The sequence below is a fragment of the Saimiri boliviensis genome, chromosome 2 (genome assembly GCF_048565385.1).
Source record: "Saimiri boliviensis isolate mSaiBol1 chromosome 2, mSaiBol1.pri, whole genome shotgun sequence".
NCBI classification, from domain to species: Eukaryota; Metazoa; Chordata; class Mammalia; order Primates; family Cebidae; genus Saimiri; species Saimiri boliviensis.
Window position 1 is genome coordinate 219487432 of NC_133450.1, and position 19554 is coordinate 219506985.

Consider the following 19554-nt stretch of genomic DNA (forward strand, 5'->3'; position numbering starts at 1 on the left):
CTTGTTACCCAGGCTGGAGTGCAATGGTGCAATCTCGGCTCACCGCAACCTCCGCCTCCTGGGTTCAAGCAATTCTCCTGCCTCAGCCTCCTGAGTAGCTGGGATTACAGGCACGCGCCACCATGCCCAGCTAATTTTTTGTATTTTTAGTAGAGACGGGGTTTCACCATGTTGACCAGGATGGTCTCGATCTCTCGACCTCGTGATCCACCCGCCTCAGCCTCCCAAAGTGCTGGGATTACAGGCTTGAGCCACCGTGCCGGCCAATGATTTTTACATTGAAATTTACTTTGATGTTAGTACTGTGTTGCTTGACTTTTGTTTTCGTGTGCCTTTTTTTTTTTTTTTTTTTTAACTTTTGACCTTTTTGGTGATAAAAATTCTTTTAACTTTTCTGTGTCTGAAAAAGTGTTTTGCTTTCATTTTGAAAGATATTTTCATGGGTATAGAATTCTAAGTTGTCGGGCCTTTCCCTCCCATCCCCCACCCCCACCCCCCTTAATTTTAGTACTTTAAAAACCATTGGTCTGGTATCTCCTGGCTTGCATTGCTTCTGAGGTTCTCTGTACACAAGGGCTCTTTTTCCTCTGGCGGCTTTTAAGATTTTCTTCACTGATTTTAAGCGATTTGATTATGATGTGCCTTGCTGTAGTTTTTTTCATGTTTCTTGTGCTTGGAGTTTATTGAGCTGCTTAGGTCTGTGAGTTTATAGTTTTCATCAAATTTGAAAAAGTTTTGACTGTTGTTTTCACCTGTGTATAAAATGTGTATGTGTGTGTGTATTATTTTTACATATAGTTTTCAATATATAAAACAATATATATGTTGTTTTCACATGTTTCATAGCTTATCATATATAACTTTTTGCCTTCCCCACCACAGTTATGTCTATATTAGGTATCTGGAAGTTGTCTCACAGCTCATTGATGCTCTATTCTCTCTTTGCCTTTTTTCCTTTGCTTTTTTCTGCCCCCCCTCCCCCCATGTTTTATTTTGAGTAGGTTTTTGTTGCCATGTTTTCAAGTTCACTAACGTTCTGCAATGTTAATTCTGTTGTTATTCTCATCTCAGTGTATGTTGTGTGTTTTAAAAAATCTCTTAATATTTCATTTGGGTGTCTCTCTTTTTTTTTTTTTTCTTCAATAGTTTCCCTGTCTCTACCTAACATGCTTAATCTTTCCTCTAGTTTCTTGAAAATATAGAATATAGAATTGTCTACCAGTTGTATAAACCTCTTGTCATTTCTGGATCTGTTTCTGTTGATTGATTCCCACCCCCACCCCACTATCCTGGGTTATATTTTCCTAGTTCTTGGCATGCCTGGTGATTTTTAAATTTGATGTCAGATATGAGTTTTACCTTGTTCGGTGCTGGATATTTTTGTATTATGTAAATGTTCTCAAGTTTCATTCTGGAACATAATTAAGTTGGAAACAGTTTGATCCTTCTGAGGCTTGTTTTTAATCTTTGTTTGGCAGGACCAGAACTGCATTTTGCCTAGAATTAATTTGTCCCCACTACTGAGGTGAGGTTCTTCTGAATACTCAAGGTTTTCCACTCAGGGCAGTTTTCTTCAATTAAATTTATTTTTTTTTATTTTACATACTCTGGTTGTTTCTCTTAAGGACATTAACAGGCTGTATATTGATCTCGTCTCAGTTCTCCTGCTTCATCATCTTCTCTCTTGCTGTTTTCATGTTTTTATCCTTTTCCTGTATTTTAGTAGAAGTTCCTTCTACTAAAGAAGGTATTTAGTAAAATACCTACTAAAATGCCTTCTACATTATCGAATCCATTTTTTTGCTGTTGTAATTCTGCTGCTTATCGCCTGTGTAAATTTCTGCTCTATATTAGTTTCCTGATACCCTATCGTTAATTCAGTTTGCTCTTTTTTCATATCATTCTTCTGTTTTGTTTCCTCTTCCTTACACGTTATTCAGAGACTATGTTTTTGTGACGTTTGTGAAAAAATATCAATTTAAAATTGTTGTTTAAAATGTACTCTTTGTCTATTTCTTGCCATTTTTTCCTTTTTGAAATTCCAGAATATATCCACAGACCCCGTGTTGGTTTTATTTTAATTATTGAGATGGAAACATTCTGTTCAGGTCTGAAATTTGATTTTGAGTCCCTCACTGTATACCTGAATATTGTTAGAATCAACTCTTAGTTCTTAAGCTGGATGTAGTGCTGAACTACATTGACACCTGGGATTAGTTGAGTAGAATGGCTGGGGCTAGAAGGGTAGGCCTTAGGTACTCTCAGGGGAGCTTGAACTCTGCTTTCTTTGCAGTGGGTGAGGTTGGTATACCAGGAGCCTCTGTTGTCTTTGGCACAGCTGGCAAATGATGGCTGTGCCTTTATCTCCTTCCTGGGGCTACTGACCCCCACCCCTTTATGTTAATATTTTTTCCTTCTGCTGAGGCAGTGTGCAACCTTTGGTATCCTAATATCACCCACCTCTGAGTTTTACCGATCTGCAGGACCTGTCTGTCTCTGGCTTTTAGCTCTGGGCCCTCTAAGTGAAAGAGTGTTACTTTACTGATCCTGTCAGAATTGCCTGGTATAGATAGGAAGTGGAGTTTCAGGCCAATGTCTCCCTTTAACTTGGCCCCATTTCCACTATGTCTTTTTTTTTTTTTTTTTTTTTAGACAGAGTCTTACTCTGTCACACAGGCTGGAGTCCAGTAGTGGCAATCATGGCTCACTGCAGCCTTGACCTCCTCTGCTCAAGCAATTTACCCTCTTCAGCCTCCTGAGTAGCTGGGATGTCAGGTGCATGCCGCCATGCCTGGCTAATTTTTTCATATTTGTAGAGATGGGGTCTTGCTATGTTGCCCAGGCTGGTCTTGAATTCCTGGGCTCAAGTGATCTGCCCACTTCAGCCTCCTGAAATGCTGGGATTACAAGCATGAGCCACCGTGCCCGGCTGGACTGTGAAATTTCTTGTTTGTCTTTGAAGTCCCCCACAGTACATTGAATATAGTGTTTAATGAGGGTTTTTTTGTTTTGTTTTGTTTTGAGACGGAGTCTTGCTCTGTTGCCAGACTGTAGTGCAGTGGCACGATCTCAGCTCACTGCAACCTCTACCTTCCGGGTTCAAGCAGTTCTTCTGCCTCAGCCTCCTGAGTAGCTGGGACTACAGGCGCACGTCACCACGCCCAGCTAATTTTTGTATTTTTAGTAGAGACGGGGTTTCACCATGTTGGCCAGGATGGGCTCAATCTCTTGACCTCGTGGTCCACCCGCCTCGGCCTTCCAAAGTGCTGGGATTACAGGCATGAGCCACCACCACCACCAGCTTGATGAGGTTTTTTAGTGAGCTAATTAATTACTTCTATGACATCATCTAAATAACTGAAACAGCAGCTATGCTCTCTGTTATAGGTCCCAATTGCCTATGAGTTTGTAATAGGAAAACCTGTAGAAGTTTAGCATGTTGCAGGTCAGAGAATATGGAGAAATGCCATACTCACCCAAAGTTAAGGGGAAGGGTTTTTGAATAGGGCTTGCTTTCAATCTGTTTATTGCTTTGGTTATTATTATTATCTTTACTATGTCTTCCAATCCATAATCAACATGGGATTTTAATTTATTTGTTTAATTTCTTTCAGCAGTGTTTTCTAGTTTTTTTTCTGTTTTTTTCCCCTTTTTGGACAGAATCTCCCTCTGCCACCCAAGGACTACAGTAGTATGATCACAACTCACTTTAGCCAAAAACTCTTGGGCTCAAATGATCCTCTTGCCTCAGTCTCTTGAGTAGCTGGGACTATAGCTGTGTACCACTATGCTTGGCTAATTAAAATATATATATATATTTTTTTTAGTGACAAGGTCTTGCTGTGTCATCCAGGCTGGTCTCAAACTTCTGGCCTCAAGTGATCCTCCCAAGTAGCTGGGATTACAGGTGACAGCCACCACACGTGGCAGCTTTTTAGAGAGAGGGTTTTGCCATGCTGCCCAGACTGGTCTCAAACTCCTGAGCTCAAGCAATCCGCCCACCTCTGTCTCCCAAAGTGCTAGTGTTAACAGGCGTGAGCCACCATGTCCAGCCTCTTGTTTTTATCATGAAAGGGTACTGAATTGTGTCAGATACTTCTTCTATGTCAGTTAAGATGATACGTGTTTTACATGTTTTTTTCTTCTTTCTGTTAATGTGATGTGTTACATTGATTGATTTCGTATGTTGAACTATCCTTGCATTCCAGGAAGAAATTTCACTTGGTGGTGGTGTATAATTCTTTTAATATGCTGCTGAATTTGGTTTAGTAGTATTTGTGGGTTTTTTTTGTTTTGTTTTGTTTTTTTTGAGACAGAGTTTTTCGCTCTTGTTACCCAGGCTGGAGTGCAATGGTGTGATCCTGGCTCACCGCAACCTCCGCCTCCTGGGTTCAGGCAATTCTCCTGCCTCAGCCTCCTGAGTAGCTGAGATTACAGGCACGTGCCACCATGCCCAGCTAATTTTTTGTATTTTTTTAGTGGAGACGGGGTTTCACCATGTTGACCAGGATGGTCTCGATCTCTTGACCTCGTGATCCACCCACCTCGGCCTCCCAGAGGGCTGGGATTATAGGCTTGAGCCACCGCGCTTGGCCTAGTATTTGTTGATATTTACTCTGATGTTCATAAGAGATATTGGTCTATAGTTTGTGTATAGTGTTTTTGCCTGGCTTTCGTATCAGAGGGCACTCCCGACCTAATAGAATATATTAGGAAATGGTCCCTTAGCTTTTTAGAAAAGTTTGAGAAGGATCGGTGTTGGTTCTTCTTCAAATATTGGTTAGAATTTACCAGTGAAGCCATCAGGTTAGGATTTTTTCTTTTTTTTTTTTTTTTGAGACGGAGTTTCACTCTTGTTACCCAAGCTGGAGTGCAATGGCGCGATCTCGGCTCACCGCAACCTCCGCCTCCTGGATTCAGGCAATTCTCCTGCCTCAGCCTCCTGAGTAGCTGGGATTATAGGCACGCGCCACCATGCCCAGCTGATATTTTGTATTTTAGTAGAGACGGGGTTTCACCATGTTGACCAGGATGGTCTTGATCTCTTGACCTCGTGATCCACCCGCCTCGGCCTCCCAAAGTGCTGGGATTACAGGCTTGAGCCACCTCGCCCAGCCTGGATCTTTTCTTTATTGAGAGATTCAGTGTGCTTGATAGTTGCAGGTCTTTAAGGGTATTGTTTAATTTCCACATATTTATCAGTTTTTCAGTTTTCCCTCTTGTTGATTACTACTTTCATTTTATTGTGATTAGAAAAAATAGTTTGTATTTTTTAAAAGACTTAGTCTTTTAAAGTGTATTAAGACTTGTTTTGTGGTGTAACACATGTTCTATCCCGGAGAATGTCCTGTGTGCACTTGGTGGTTGACATGTTTTCTAAAGGCATACCTCATTTTGTGCTTCACAAATATTACAAATTGATAGTCTGTGGCAACCCTGCATTGGGGAAGTCTGTCAGCATCATTTTTCCTTTCCTTTTGCACATGCTCGCCTTGTGTTTCTGTGTCATATTTTGGCAGTTCTTGCAATATTTCAAACCTTTTCATTATTAATATATTTGTTATGGTGATCTTTGATGTTACTATTGTCATTGTTTTGAGGCACTACAAACCATGCCCATAAGATACAGCAAACTTAGTCATTAAATGTGTGTTCTGACTACTCACTGACCCACCATTCCTCCATCTTTTCCCCCTCTCCTCAGGCTTCTCTATTCCCTGAGACACAACCATCTTGAAATTAGGCCATTTAATAAACCTACAATGGCCTGGTGTTTAAGTGAAAGGTGTGGTAAGAAATGGCCAGGGGCAGACCTGTGTTACTTAAATGATTACAAGCTTGCTTTGCTTTTTATACACTGAGATTTGTGCAACGTATCGTATCCAAACTATGGTGCAGTAAAATAAAAGCGGGGATCAAGCGGTAACCGGAGGCCTATGATAAAGACCATCTGAGAGCGCCCTAGAACCGCGGAACACTGCGGTGTGGCTGCAGAGCAGGATAAACTGCTTTGGTCACACATATCTTCCCAACATAGAGTTTGTGTAAGGATCTCATAAAGGGAGCTTATGCAAAAGACTCTGGGAAGGAAATGCAACCTCTGCTCACAGGACTCGGGAGGGTCTTTGCAGATGGGAGCTGGTAAGGCTGGAAGGCCTTACACGGCAGATATCGCTGGAACGCCACAGGCTCTGCCTATGTTCTCAGAATGTGGAGCAATTCCGATTGCTCTATGTCCACAATACTCGGGAGATAAAAGCCCCTTGATGCATTGTGGGTGGTCAGACCTTATCCCGCTACACCTCTCTTGCCAAAACACCTGGTTAGACAATGGGTGCTAAGATCTCGGTGTCCTTAGTTAGCATTTCTTAGGAGAACTATGTCTGCTATTGAATGCTGCAGACACGTGCCCTTCCCCCAGCTGTCTTCCTCCTCAACCTCCCTCCCCAGAGCCTGCAAGATTAACAAGATAATGCACCCAATAAAAGTACCTGAAGCCCAGAGCTCAATGCCAACACAAATCACCCTGCGGGAGTGCATTAGACCACTGGACCCATGCTGTAAAATTCTATTCTTGTGTCTTTGTCTTTATTTCTTTTCTGTCTCCGTCTCACTGCGGGGACACAGGGCACCCACCCACAGGGTTGGGCTGGTTCCCAACAAAAGGAAGAGTCATATGCTTCTAACTTGAAATCAAAAGCTAGAAATGATTAAGCTTAGTGAGGAAGGCATGTCAACAGCAAACATAAGCCAAAAGTTAGACTTCTTGCACTAAACAGCCAAATTGTGAATGCAAAGGAAAAGTTCTTGAAGGAACTTGAAAGTGTTGCTATAGTGATCACGTGAATGATAAGAGAGCGGCAGCCTTAGTGTTGATAGGGAGAAAGTTTCATTTGTCTGGATGGAAGATCATACCAACCACAACATTTCTTTAAGCCAAAACCTAATTCAGAACAAAACCCTAACTCTCTTAATTTTTCTGAAGGCTGTGAGAGAGGTGGGGAAACTGCAGAAAGAAAATCTGAAGCTAGCAGAGGTTGGTTTGAGGTTTAAGGAAAGAAGTGTCTCCGTAATGTAAAAGTACAAGATGAAGCAGTGAGTGCTGATGTAGAAACTATAGCAACCTATCTAGAAGATCAAAGATGATTGATAAAGATGACTGCAGTAAACAACAGATTTTCCATGTAGACGAAAAAGCCTTCTATTGAAGGAAGATGCCATCTGTGACTTCCGTAGCTAGAAAGTAAAAGACAATGCTTGGCTTCAAAAGACAGGCTATAACTATCTCATTAGGGGCTAATGCAGCTGGTAACTTTAAGTTAAGGTCATTGCTCAGGTACCATCCCCAAAATCCTAGGACCCTTAAGAATTATGCTAAGTGGCTAGGCACAGTGGCTCACACCTATAATCCCAGCACTTTGGGGAGGTTGAGGCGGGTGGATCATAAGGTCAAGAGATTGAGAACATCCTGGCCAACATGGTAACACCCCGTCTCTACTAAAAATACAAAAAAATTAGCTGGGCCTGGTGGCACATGCCTGTAGTCCTAGTCCCAACTACTCAAGAGGCTGAGGCAGGAGAATCACTTGAACCAGGGAGGTGGAGATTGCAGTGAGCTGAGATTGCGCCACTGCACTCCAGCCTGGCAACAGTGAGAGACTCTGTCTAAAAAAAAAAAAAAAGAATTATGCTAAGTATACTCTGCCTGTGCTGTATAGATGGCACAGTGAAAGCTTGGAGACAGCCTGTTTATAGCATGCTTTACTGAATATTTTAAGCCCACTGTTGAGACCTGCTCAGAAAAAGATTCCTTACAAAACATTACTGCTCATTAACAATGCAGTTAGTCACCCAAGACCTCTGATGGAGATGTACAAGAACATAATATTGTGTTCATGCCTGCTAATACAACATCCGTTCTGTAGCCCATGGATCAAGGAGCAATTTCAATTTTCAAGTCTTATTATTTAAGAAATACATTTTAAGCCTGGTGCAGTGGCTCACACCTGTAATCCAAGCACTTTAGGAGGCCAAGGCAGGCAGATTGTTTAAGTGTAGGAGTTCAGGACCAACCTGAGCAGCATGTAAAACCCTGTCTCTACAGAAAATGCAAAAAATTACCCAAACATGGTGTTGTGTACCTGTAGTCCCAGCTACCCGTGAGGCTGAGGTGGGAGGATCCCCTGAGTCAGAAGGTCAACGCTGCAGTCAGCCATGATCACACCACTGCACTCCAGCCTGGATGACAAAGTGAGACCCCCCTCTCCCCGTCTCAAAAAAAAAAAAAAAGGGGGTATTTTATAAGGCTATATAGCTACTAGAGCTGCTATTGATAGTGATTCCTCTAATGCTCTGATGGATCTCTGGGCAAAGTAAATTGAAAATGTTTTGGAGGCAGCACTGTAGCTCACACCTGTAATCCCAGCACTTTGGGAAGCTGAGGCAGGTGAATCACTTGAGGTCAAGAGTTCAAGACCAGCATGGCCAACATGGTGAAACCCTGTCTCTACTAAAAAAAAAATTAACATGGTGGCACATGCCTGTAATCCCAGCTAGTTAGGAGGCTGAGGCAGGAGTATCGCTTGAAGGCAGGAAGCAGAGGTTGCAGTGAGCTGGGATCATGCCACTACACTTCAGCCTGAGCAACAGAGCAAAACTCTGTCTTAAAAAAAAAAAAAAAAGAAGAAGAATCAAACAGAAAGAAAATGTTTTGGAAAGGATTCACTATTCTAGATGCCATTAAGAACGTTTGTGGTTGATGGGAGGAGATCAAAATATCAGCATTAACGGAAGTTGATTCCAACCTTCATGGATGACTTTGAGGTGCTCAAGACGAGTGGAGGAAGTCATTGGAGATGTAGTGGAAATAGCAAGAGAAATAGAAACAGAAGTGGAGCCTAAAGATGGGACTCAATTGTTGCAAAATCATGATAAAAACTTGAGTGGATGAAAAGTTACTTCTTAGGGATGAGCAAAGAAAGTTATTTCTTGAAATGGAATCTACTCCTGGTGAAGATGCCATGAACATTATTGACAACAAAGGATTTAGAGTAAGCTTTTCCAACCTGTGGCCCAGGACAGCTTTCAATGTAACTCAACACATACTCGTAACCTTTCCTAAAACATGAGATTTTTTTTTTTTTTTTTAAGACAGAGTCTCGCTCTGTTGCCCAGGCTGGAGTGCGGTGGCGCAGTCTCAGGTCACTACAACCTCCACCTCCCAGGTTTGAGTGATTCTCCTCCCTCAGCCTCCCGAATAGCTGGACTACAGGCACGCACCACCACACCTGGCTAATTTTTGTTTATTTGTTTGTTTTGAGGCATTCGTTTTAATGAGGCAGAATTACAGAGCTGTCTATGTCTAAAAAAGGGAATATCACCAATGTTTGAAGTGGTTTTTGCTCCAACCTCTGAGAGGACTGTTATTTGAGTTTGTTCTTCTAGCACATTTCATGCGCTCTCATTCACTCTGCTCACAGAAAGCTGGCATCCACGTTTTCCAGTGGGTAGAGTCAATGCAATGAAATTCTCTTAGTGTTGGCCAAATCTCTCTTGCTCTCTTAGACTTTCCTCAGATCCTTCTACATGCTCCTCACTCTTCTCATCTGGAACAGTCCTTCATCTCCACAGACCTCACATAAGATGAAGCAAAGTAAGTTTTAGTACTAAACCTGGAAGCTGAGCAGATTTCAGTGGCTGAGTAGGTGAGTGAATCCTTCAGAGAAAATCTGCCTGATAACAATAATCCATTAGAAAACTGGCAGTATCCTCTGATCTATTGCTCGCAAAGCCATGACTTGATGGAGAGTTTCATTCTCTGGGCTCAGTTCTCCAGAAGAAAATCAGCACAATTTAAATATTTCTTGAAATGTGACAGCTCTCTAGATCCCGGTTGCATTCTGTTCCCCTGGGACGGCAATCTGGTGTTCCTCACTTTCTTTGTCTCTATTTCTCTTTTTCTCTGTCTCCCTCACTTGCTCTCTAATTTTTGTATTTTTAGTAGAGAAGGGGTTTCACTATGTTGGCCAGATGGTCTCCAACTTCTGACCTCGTGATCCGTCCACCTCAACCTCCCAAAGTGCTTGGGATTACAGGTGTGAGTCACTGCCCAGCTGAGGATTTTGTTATTGTTTTTGTTAAAGCTCATCTGCTGTCATTAGTGTTGGTGTGTTTTATGTACAGTCCAAGACCGTTCTTTCACTGTGGCTCAGAGAAGCCAAAAGATTGGACACCCCTGATTTAGAATATAAACTTTATTGATAAAGCATCAGTAGAATTTAAAAAGATTGACTCAAATTTTGTGGAAGAATTTCTACTCTGGGTAAAATGCTATCATAAACAGCATTGCATGCTACTGAGAAATCTTTTGTGAAAAGAAGAATCAATTGATGTGACAAACTTCAATATTGTCTTATTTTAAGAAATTGCCAGGCCAGACATGGTGGTTCATGCCTATAGTTCCAGCACTTTGACAGGCCGAGGCAGGCGGATTGCCTGAGCCCAGGAGCTCAAGACTATCCTGGGCAACATGGCGAGCCCCTGTCTAGAAAAAATACAAAAATTAGCTGGACATAGTGATGCATGCCTGTAGTCCCAGCTACTTGGGAGGCTGAGGCAGGAGAACTGCTTGAGCCCAGGAGGTTGAGGCTGCAGTGAGCCATGATCACACCACTGCATTTCATCCTGGGCAACAGCAAGACCCTATCTTGGGAAACAAAAAGAAAGAAATTGCTACAGCTAACCCATCCTTTGGTCACCACCCTGATCAGTCAGCAGCCATCCACCCAACATAAGACCCTCCACCAGAAAAAAAGATTACAGCTGGCTGAAGGCTCAGATGATTGTTAGCATTTTTTGTTTTTTAGCAATAAAGTATTTTTAAATTAAGGTGAGTACATTTTTAAAAATACATTCTGCTGTTACACATTTAATAGACTATAGTATAGTGTAAACATAACTTTTATATGCACTGGGATACCAAAATGCATGTGGCTCACTTTATTATGCTGTTTGCTTTATTGCGGTGTTCTTAAACTAAACCAACAGTATCTCTGAGGTATACCTGTATATGTCTTTATAGTAGGCTTAACTGGTTTATGATGTTCAAGTCTCCTATTTCCGTATAGATCTTCTGTCTGCTTTTTTATATCCATTCTTGGAAGTGGGTTATTGGAGTCTCCACCTTTTATTATAGAACTGTCTATTTCTTCCTTCAATTTTATCCACTTTTACTTCATATATTTTGGAGTTATTTTGTTAGGTGTATACATGTTTATAATTGTTATATTTTCTTGATTGAACGTTTTTACTCAACATATAATTCTTTGTCCCTTGTAACCTTTTTTGACTTAAAATCTGTTATTTCTGAGAATATAGCCATCTCAGGCCATTTTTTGTTATGCTTACATGGAATATCTTTTTTCACCCTTTTGCTTTCAACCTCTTTGTATCATTATATCTAAAGTGAGTCTCTTGTAGACTGCACATAGATGAGTTGTTTTTTTAATCCAACATTTTGTTTTTGTTTTTGTTTAAGCTCATCTGCTGTCATTAGTGTTGGTGTGTTTTATGTGCAGTCCAACATAGATGAGTTGTTTTTTTAATCCAACTACTGGCATGTTTAGCTATTTGTTTTCTGTATGTCATACAGGTTTTTTACTCCTCAATTCTTCCATTATTGCCCCCATCCGGCTTTTTATTATTTAGGGGTTTTGGGTTTGTTTTGCAGTACACCATTTTGATTCTCTTCTTTTGGTGTATGTTTTTAGTTATTTTCTTAGTAGTTACTTTGGGGTTTGCAGTTAACATTTTAAACTTGAAACAACTTAGATTGAATAATACCAACTTAGGTTTAGTACAGTCACTGCAATGTATGTCTCCTGTCTGTCCACCTTCATGTTGTCATTGTCACTGATTACATCAGTTTTATAATTATTATTTTATGCATTAGACTTTTAAATCATATGGGAACAAAGGAATTATAAACCAAAAGTGCAACAATTATGGCTTTTTTTTTTTTTTTTTTTTTGAGACGGAGTCTCCCCTCTCTGTTGCCCAGGCTGGAATGCAGTGGCGTGATCTCTGCTCGCTGCAACCTCTGCCTCCTAGGTTCAAGTGATTCTACTGCCTCAGCCTCCCGAGTAAGTGGGATTACAGGTACATGCCACAATGCCTGGCTAATTTTTGTTTTTCGGTGGGGAAAAGGGGTTTCACCTTGTTGACTGGGCTGATCACAACCTCTGACACACCTGCAGCAGTCTTCCAAAGTGCTGGGATTATAGGAGTGAGCCACTGAGCCCAACCAATGGTGACTTTTATATTTACCTATATAGTTAACCTTTACCAGCAATCTTTGCTTTTTTGTGTGGCTTTGAATTTCTATCAGATGTTCTTTTATCTGAGCCTGAAGGACCCCTTTATCATTTCTTATAGAGCAGGTCTGCAGGTAACGAACATTCTTAGCTTGTTTCTCTGAAAGTGTCTTGGTTTCTCCTTCATTCTTGAAAGGATACTTTTTGCCAGATCTTAATTGACAGATTTTTTTTTTTTAAGCACTTAAAATAAATTGTCTACCCCCTGTGGCCTCCCTGATTTCCGATGAGAAATTAGCTGTTAATTTTAGTGAGGATTCCTTTTATGTGACTAAGAGCTTCTCTCTTGCAACTTTCAAGATTCTCTTTGGCTTTGGCTGTTTCTACAATTTGACTGTAATGTGCCTCAATGTGGATCTCTTTAACTTTATTCTGCTTAGAGCTTGTTGAGCTGCTTAGATGTGTAGGTTCAAATCTTTTATCAGTTTTTAGAAGTGTTTGACCATTATATATTTCTTAAAATTGGTTTTCAGCCCTTTTCTGTGCTTCTACTTCTGGAGCTCCCGTGATACGTATGATGGTGTCCCACAGGCACCTCAGGTTGTGTACATTTTTCTTTTGTTGTTGTTGTTGTTGTTTTGAGACAGGGTCTTACTCTGTCACCCAGGCTGTAGTATAATGACATGAACATGGCTCACTGTAGCCTCAACCTCCTGTACTCAAGCAATCCTCCCACTGTACCCTCTTGTGTAGCTGGGACTACAGATGCATGCCACCATGCCCAGCTATTGTATTTTTGGTAGAGACAGGTTCTTACTATGTTGCCTAGGCTGGTCTCAAACTCCTGGGCTCAAGTGATCCTCCCACCCCAGCCTCCCAGAGTGCTGGGATTGCAGGCATGAACCACTGTGCCCAGCCCATTTTTCTTCATTTTTTCTTTCTACTCCTCAGCTAGGTAATTTTATTTACCTTATCTTTGAGTTTGTTGATTTTTTTTTTTCCTTCTGCCTGCTCAAGCATGCCATTGAACCTCCACTTACGAACATGTAATTTCAGCTTGTGTTAGCTTGCCAGGGCTACCATAACAAAATACTACAGGCTGGGTGGGTTAAGCAATGGAAATGCATTGTCTCACAGTTCTGGTAGTGGGCAGTCTGTGATCCAGATGTTAGCAGGTTTGGCTTCTTCCGTGGCCTTCTTCCTCAGCTTGCAGATGGCCTCCTTCTCACTGGGCCGGTTCAGAGTCTCTTCTTTGTGCGTGTGCATTCCTGGTGTCTCTGTGTGCATCCAAATCTCATCTTACAAGGACACCCATCATACTGTGTTAGGGTGCATCTAAACAGCCTCATTTAGGTTAATCACCTCCTAAAGGCCCTACATGTAAATATAGCCAGACTCTGAGGTACTGGGCATTACAGCTCCAGGGTGTAAACTGAGGGGCAGCTAGGGGAATGCATTTCAGCATGTAATACATCTGTTGCACTTTTCAGCTCCAGCTTTTCCATTTGGTCCCTTTTTATTTTTATTTTTATTTTTATTTTGAGACGGAGTCTCACTCTGTCACCCAGGCTGAAGTGCAGTGGTGCCATCTCAGCTCACTGCAACCTCTGCTTCCTAGGTTCAAGCGAGTCTCATGCCTCAGCCTCCTGGGTAACTGGGATTACAGGCACACACCACCATGACCAGCCAATTTTTATATTTTTAGTAGAGACAAGGTTTCAACATGTGTTGGCTACACTGGTCTTGAACTCCTGACCTCAAGTAATCTGCCCACCTCGGCATTCCAAAGTGCTGGGATTACAGGCATGAGCCACCGCACTGGCCTCTTTTTATATTTTCTATCTCCTTATTGATACTCTCCTGATTTTCTTTACTCATCATTTTCTTTTGTTCTTTGAGCGTATTTAAAACAGTGGATTTAACCTCTGCAACTTGTGAGTATAGTGTCAGCGTTTCCTCAGACACGCTTTCTAATTCTTTTTCCTGTGAATGAACCATATATTCCTTTTTCTATGTATATGCTTTTACTTTCTTGTTGAGAACTGGGCATTTGGAGTATGATATTGTGATAACTCTGGAAATCAGATTCTCCCCCTCAGGGATTGCTTTTGTGATTTGGTGAGGTTACAGTTGTCTGTACAATGATTTTTCCTATTTCGTAAACTCTGTATTCCTTGTTGCATGTGGTCACTCAAGTTTTTTCTTTGCTCTTATCCGTGCAGCCAGCCTGTGACCTGTCAGATTTCCTTAACAGTCTGAATCAGTGTATATACACTTGTACAGATGTAGGTATAGGTGTCTTAAATCTTGTGATAGATGCCACCCTGGTAACCACTCTAGCTGAGGGGGCCCAAAAAAGGTGAGCGGGTTTGCCAGACTGGCCAAAATGCACAACTGCACATTTTTGGAGGACAAGGTCCTTCCTCCACCTGCCACCCCTTGTATGAGCCAGCTGCTGTGGGAACACAGGCCACCTTCCTGCAGGCTGCCTGTGGCAGGGCTGTGGAATGGGGATTTATGCACACTGATCTCTTCTGAGCTTCCTTCAGCAGCCTCCCTTCATCCAGCACTCTCTTGGTTGCCGTGAGTGTCTGATCTGCTTCCAGAGTCCTGAAATCGTGATTTTGATTATTTTTCCAGCTTCCTGGTTGTATTGGTGGAGGGACCAACCCGTGGAGCTTCTGACTGCACCATTTTCCATAACCTCCCTTTGTGGCATTTATTTTTGTAGGACTGATTTTTTTAATTATTTTTTTGAGAAAAAGTCTCCCTGCGTCACCCAGGCTGGAGTGCAGTGGCACAATCTCAGCTCACTGGAACCTCCACCTCCCAGTTCAAGCAATTCCCCTGCCTCAGCCTTCCTAGTAGCTGGGATTACAGGCGCACATCACCACGCCTAGCTAACTTTTTTGTATTTTTAGTAGAGACAGGGTTTCACTATGCTGGCCAGACTGGTCTTCAACTCCTGACCTCAGGCGATCTGCCCACTTTGGCTTCTCCAAGTGCTGGGATTACTGGTGTGAGCCATCGAGCCTGGCCTGTAGAACTGATTTTAAATGTCTTTTTTTTTTTTTTTTGATACGGAGTTTCGCTCTTGTTACCCAGGCTGGAGTGCAATGGCACGATCTCGGCTCACCGCAACCTCTACCTCCTGGGTTCAGGCAATTCTCCTGTCTCAGCCTCCTGAGTAGCTGGGATTACAGGCACGCACCACCATGCCCAGCTAATTTTTTGTATTTTTAGTAGAGTCGGGTTTCACCATGTTGACCAGGATGGTCTCGATCTCTTGACCTCGTTATCCACCCGCCTCGGCCTCCCAAAGTGCAGGGATTACAGGCTTGAGCCACCGCACCCGGCGATTTTAAATGTCTTATACTCCGTCATCTAGAGTTTCACAACAGATAACTTGAACTTTATGAAGAAAACATAGGTTATTTGACAAATAGTGTTATAGAAGTGGCTCGCCTTTATGAAGGAAAAAGGTCTGGGTCCCAACCTTACTCTTCATGCCAAGATAAACTCCATGTATTAAAGGTCTTATTTTAGTTTTTTTTATGGTACCAGGATAACAACCTGAATAATTATTTTTATTTTCAAAAATAATTTTGGGCCAGATGTAATGGCTTACACTTGTAATCCCAGCACTTTGGGAGGCCAAGGCAGGAGGATTGCTTGAGCCCAGGACTTTAAGACCAGCCTGGGCAACACAGTAAGACACATCTCTTAAAATAATAATATTATTATTTTGGAGTTGTGAATCCCCTCCTGTATCTGACACAAACCCTTGGCAAAAAAATCTATAAAATCAGCTAACTGAAAAAAAAAAATCACAACATAGGATAAAGTTAACTTTCTGAATTTACAAAAAGCCCTACAGATCAATAAGATTAGTTGCCCAATTTATTTGAATCAAGGATGTGACTGATTTTATAAAGAAAAAACCACAAATGACCAGTAAACATAAGTAAAGAGTGCCAGCCTCATTCATAATTTAGAAAATGCAGATCAGAACGGGAATGCATCATGTCACTTAGGAGATATGCAGACTTTATTTTTCTTGTTTAAATGATAGCCAGTCTTGGTAAGAGTGCTAAATAGACACTGTCATTGATTGTTGGTGAGAGTGTGACTTGGTGTAGGCTTTCTGGCAAGTAATTTGGTAATACGTATCAGAAATTTTTTTAAAAAATTAGCTAGGCATAGTGCCATGCCTATTGTCGCAGCTACTCAAGAGGTTGAGGCAGGAGGATTGCTTGATGACCCAAGAGTTCAAGGCTATGTCAAATGCACAGCTCTTCAACCCAGCAATTCCACTGGTAGAAATTAAGCTATAGGTACTTCCAAAGGTATGCAAGGTAGTTACGTAAAAATATCTATTGTAGCATTGCTTGTGATTTCAAAACCCCTGCCAAATGAAATTCTGTAAGAGGAGAACTGCTTAAATTACGATACATCCATATAATAGAAAGCTATGTGGTCATTAAACAGAATGAGTTAGCTCTTTTTGTGCTAATGTGGGAAGATCTCCAAGATATATTAAGTGACAAAAGCTAAGTGTAGAATAAAATGTAGGTAATGAACCCAGTTGAGTAGGGATTTTTAAGGGATGTATATGATTTATTCTGATATATGCACAGAGAAGTTTCTAGAAATAAAAACAGGAGTTTAATGGTGATTTCCTTTGGGGGAGACTAGGAATAAATGATAGAGAGATTTTTTTTTTACACCTTTCTATAAATTTTTTTACATGTGCATGTGTTATCCCACACCCCCTTTTTCAAATAGCTAAAAACAAAATTCTACAGTGGTGAGATCTAGCAGAGAATCTGTTCACCCAGATGTAGTTTTCAGAATTTACATACTTTTAGTCTACTCATTTATATAGTCAACTTTTCTTTTTGAAATTACGAATACCTAAATAGTTTTTTTCATGATCTAATTTTGTTTTAAATTACTATGAAATGTTTTAAGATACATAAAACTATAATACTTCACTCTAAAAACACTGCCTTTTAAGATTATTAATGACTAATCTGGCATTTTGGGCATCTTAGAGGAGGCAGAGTGATGTGATAAGAAATACAGCATAATGCCGGGCGCGGTGGCTCAAGCCTGTAATCCCAGCACTTTGGGAGGCCGAGTCGGGTGGATCACGAGGTCGAGAGATCGAGACCATCCTGGTCAACATGGTGAAACCCCGTCTCTACTAAAAATACAAAAAATTAGCTGGGCATGGTGGCACATGCCTGTAATCCCAGCTACTCGGGAGGCTGAGGCAGGAGAATTGCCTGAACCCAGGAGGCGGAGGTTGCGGTGAGCCGAGATTGCACCATTGCACTCCAGCCTGGGTAACAAGAGCGAAACTCCGTCTCAAAAAAAAAAAAAAAAAAAAAAAGAAAGAAATACAGCATAGAGACTTTGGAGTCATACAGACCTGAATTTACATTTCAACTTAACACAAACTAGCTTTTAACCTTGGGAAAGTTACTTAAAATAGCTGAACTTCAGATTATCAAGCCCTGCATTTGCAGAGTAATTATAAAGATTAAGTAAAAACAGATATGCAGTCCCTAGCATGTCGTAATTACTTAAGAAACCTTCATTACTTCTCTTGTCATCTCTCCCTATCCCTCAAAGATGACTTTCAGTCTTTGTCTGCGTTGTCTGGCTCTTTTGTATCACACCTAGGAAACTTGGGGCTGGGCGCGGTGGCTCATGCCTGTCATTCCAGCACTTTGGGAGGCCAGGCGGGCAGATCGTTTGAGTTCAGGAATTTAAGACCAGCCTAGACAACATGGCGAAACTCCATCTCTGCAAAAAATACAAAAATTAGCCAGGTGGTGGTCATGCCTGAAGTCCCAGCTACTCAGGAGGCTGAGATGGGAGGATGACCTGAACCTGGGAGTTTGAGACTGCAGTGAGCTGTGATCACGCCACTGCACTCCAGCCTGGGTGACGAGTGACAGGGCCTGGGTGACAAATGAAACCCTGTCTCAAAAATAAAATTAAAAAAATGAAAGAAAACTTGGTAATTTAGCAATGTTTGGATATAGGATCAGAGCAAGGTGACACAGCAGTGATAAATCGTTTTGGTGTTTTGTTTGTTTGTTTGTTTTTTGTTTTAATTACAGAATTGTGGGGAATTTTGGAGTATAGTCAGGATCTCTAGCACAGCTCATCTTGTGTGCCATTGTTAGGAATCGTTTCTAATGCTTGATTTACCCCACAGAATATATTTACAGTAGCAACACAGGCAATGCCTTATTCTTTGTTATAACTTTGTCTTCTGATTGACTCTGTTTGGTAGCAGGGACATACTATCCTCTTTGGTCTATAATGCTTTAGACAGTTTGGAAATCATGAGATAAGAATACCTCACCTTACAGTTTCATTCGGTTTCCTATCCTCAGAAGCTCTTAAACGGCTAAAATTCTGGCAGCGGCTAGAGAAACTGGCATTGCTCAGGGCCTGAGTAACTGTGCCCATCTGGTACTGAAAGACCAAAGGTGCAATTGTCCTGTCCTTCCCGCTCCAGCCCCCAGGTCCCTCATTCCCTGACAATACTATAGCCTAATGGTCTTCTTCTAATTCCTTGAAATTGCCAAATTCATTCCTGCCTCCGAGCCTTTGCATACACTTTTCCTTGTTCCCACCATTCTGTTCTCCCTCCCTTACCACAGCCTGTCAAATATCAGTTAAATCTGAGGCTTAGGGCGGGGCCCGGTGGCTCATGCCTCTAGTCCCAGCACTTTGGGAGGCCGAGGCAGGTGGATCACAAGGTCAGGAGATCACGAACATTCTGGCCAACATGGTATAACCCGGTCTCTGCTAAAAATACAAAAATTAGCTAAGTGTGGTGGCGCATGCCTGTAATCCCAGCCACTAGGGAGGCTGAGGCAGGAGAATGGCTTAAACCAGGGAGTTAGAGGTCGCGTGAGCCGAGATCGCACCACTGCACTCCAGCCTGGCAACAGAGCAAGACTCCGTCTCAAAAAAAAAAAAAAAAATCTGAGGCTTAAAAATTCTATCATTTTGAGCTGGGCACAGTGGTGTATGTGCAGTCTCGGCTACACAGGAGGCTGAGGTGAGAGGATCACTTGAGCCCAGGACTTCGAGACTACAGTGGCTATGATCATGCCACTATGTTGTAGCCTGAGTAAAAGAGTGAGACCCTCATCTCTTTTTGAAAAAAAAAAAAAAAAAAAAAAAAAACCTGCCAGGAGCAATGGCTCATGGCCTGGAA

General features: G+C 41.7%; 1 protein-coding gene across 2 annotated transcripts in view; it reads left to right on the plus strand.

The window, feature by feature from the left end:
• The window catches only part of ZBTB43 (zinc finger and BTB domain containing 43), a 32785-nt gene that overhangs the window by 7977 nt on the left and 5254 nt on the right, over positions 1-19554 (plus strand). Inside the window, exon 2 of one of the 2 annotated variants that reach the window (XM_074395354.1) lies at positions 12032-12140. The exons of the other annotated variant lie outside the window; for it this stretch is intronic. The gene's annotated coding sequence lies outside the window, so the exon portion shown is untranslated. The remainder of the gene's footprint in view (positions 1-12031; positions 12141-19554) is intronic. 2 annotated transcript variants of the gene reach the window in all.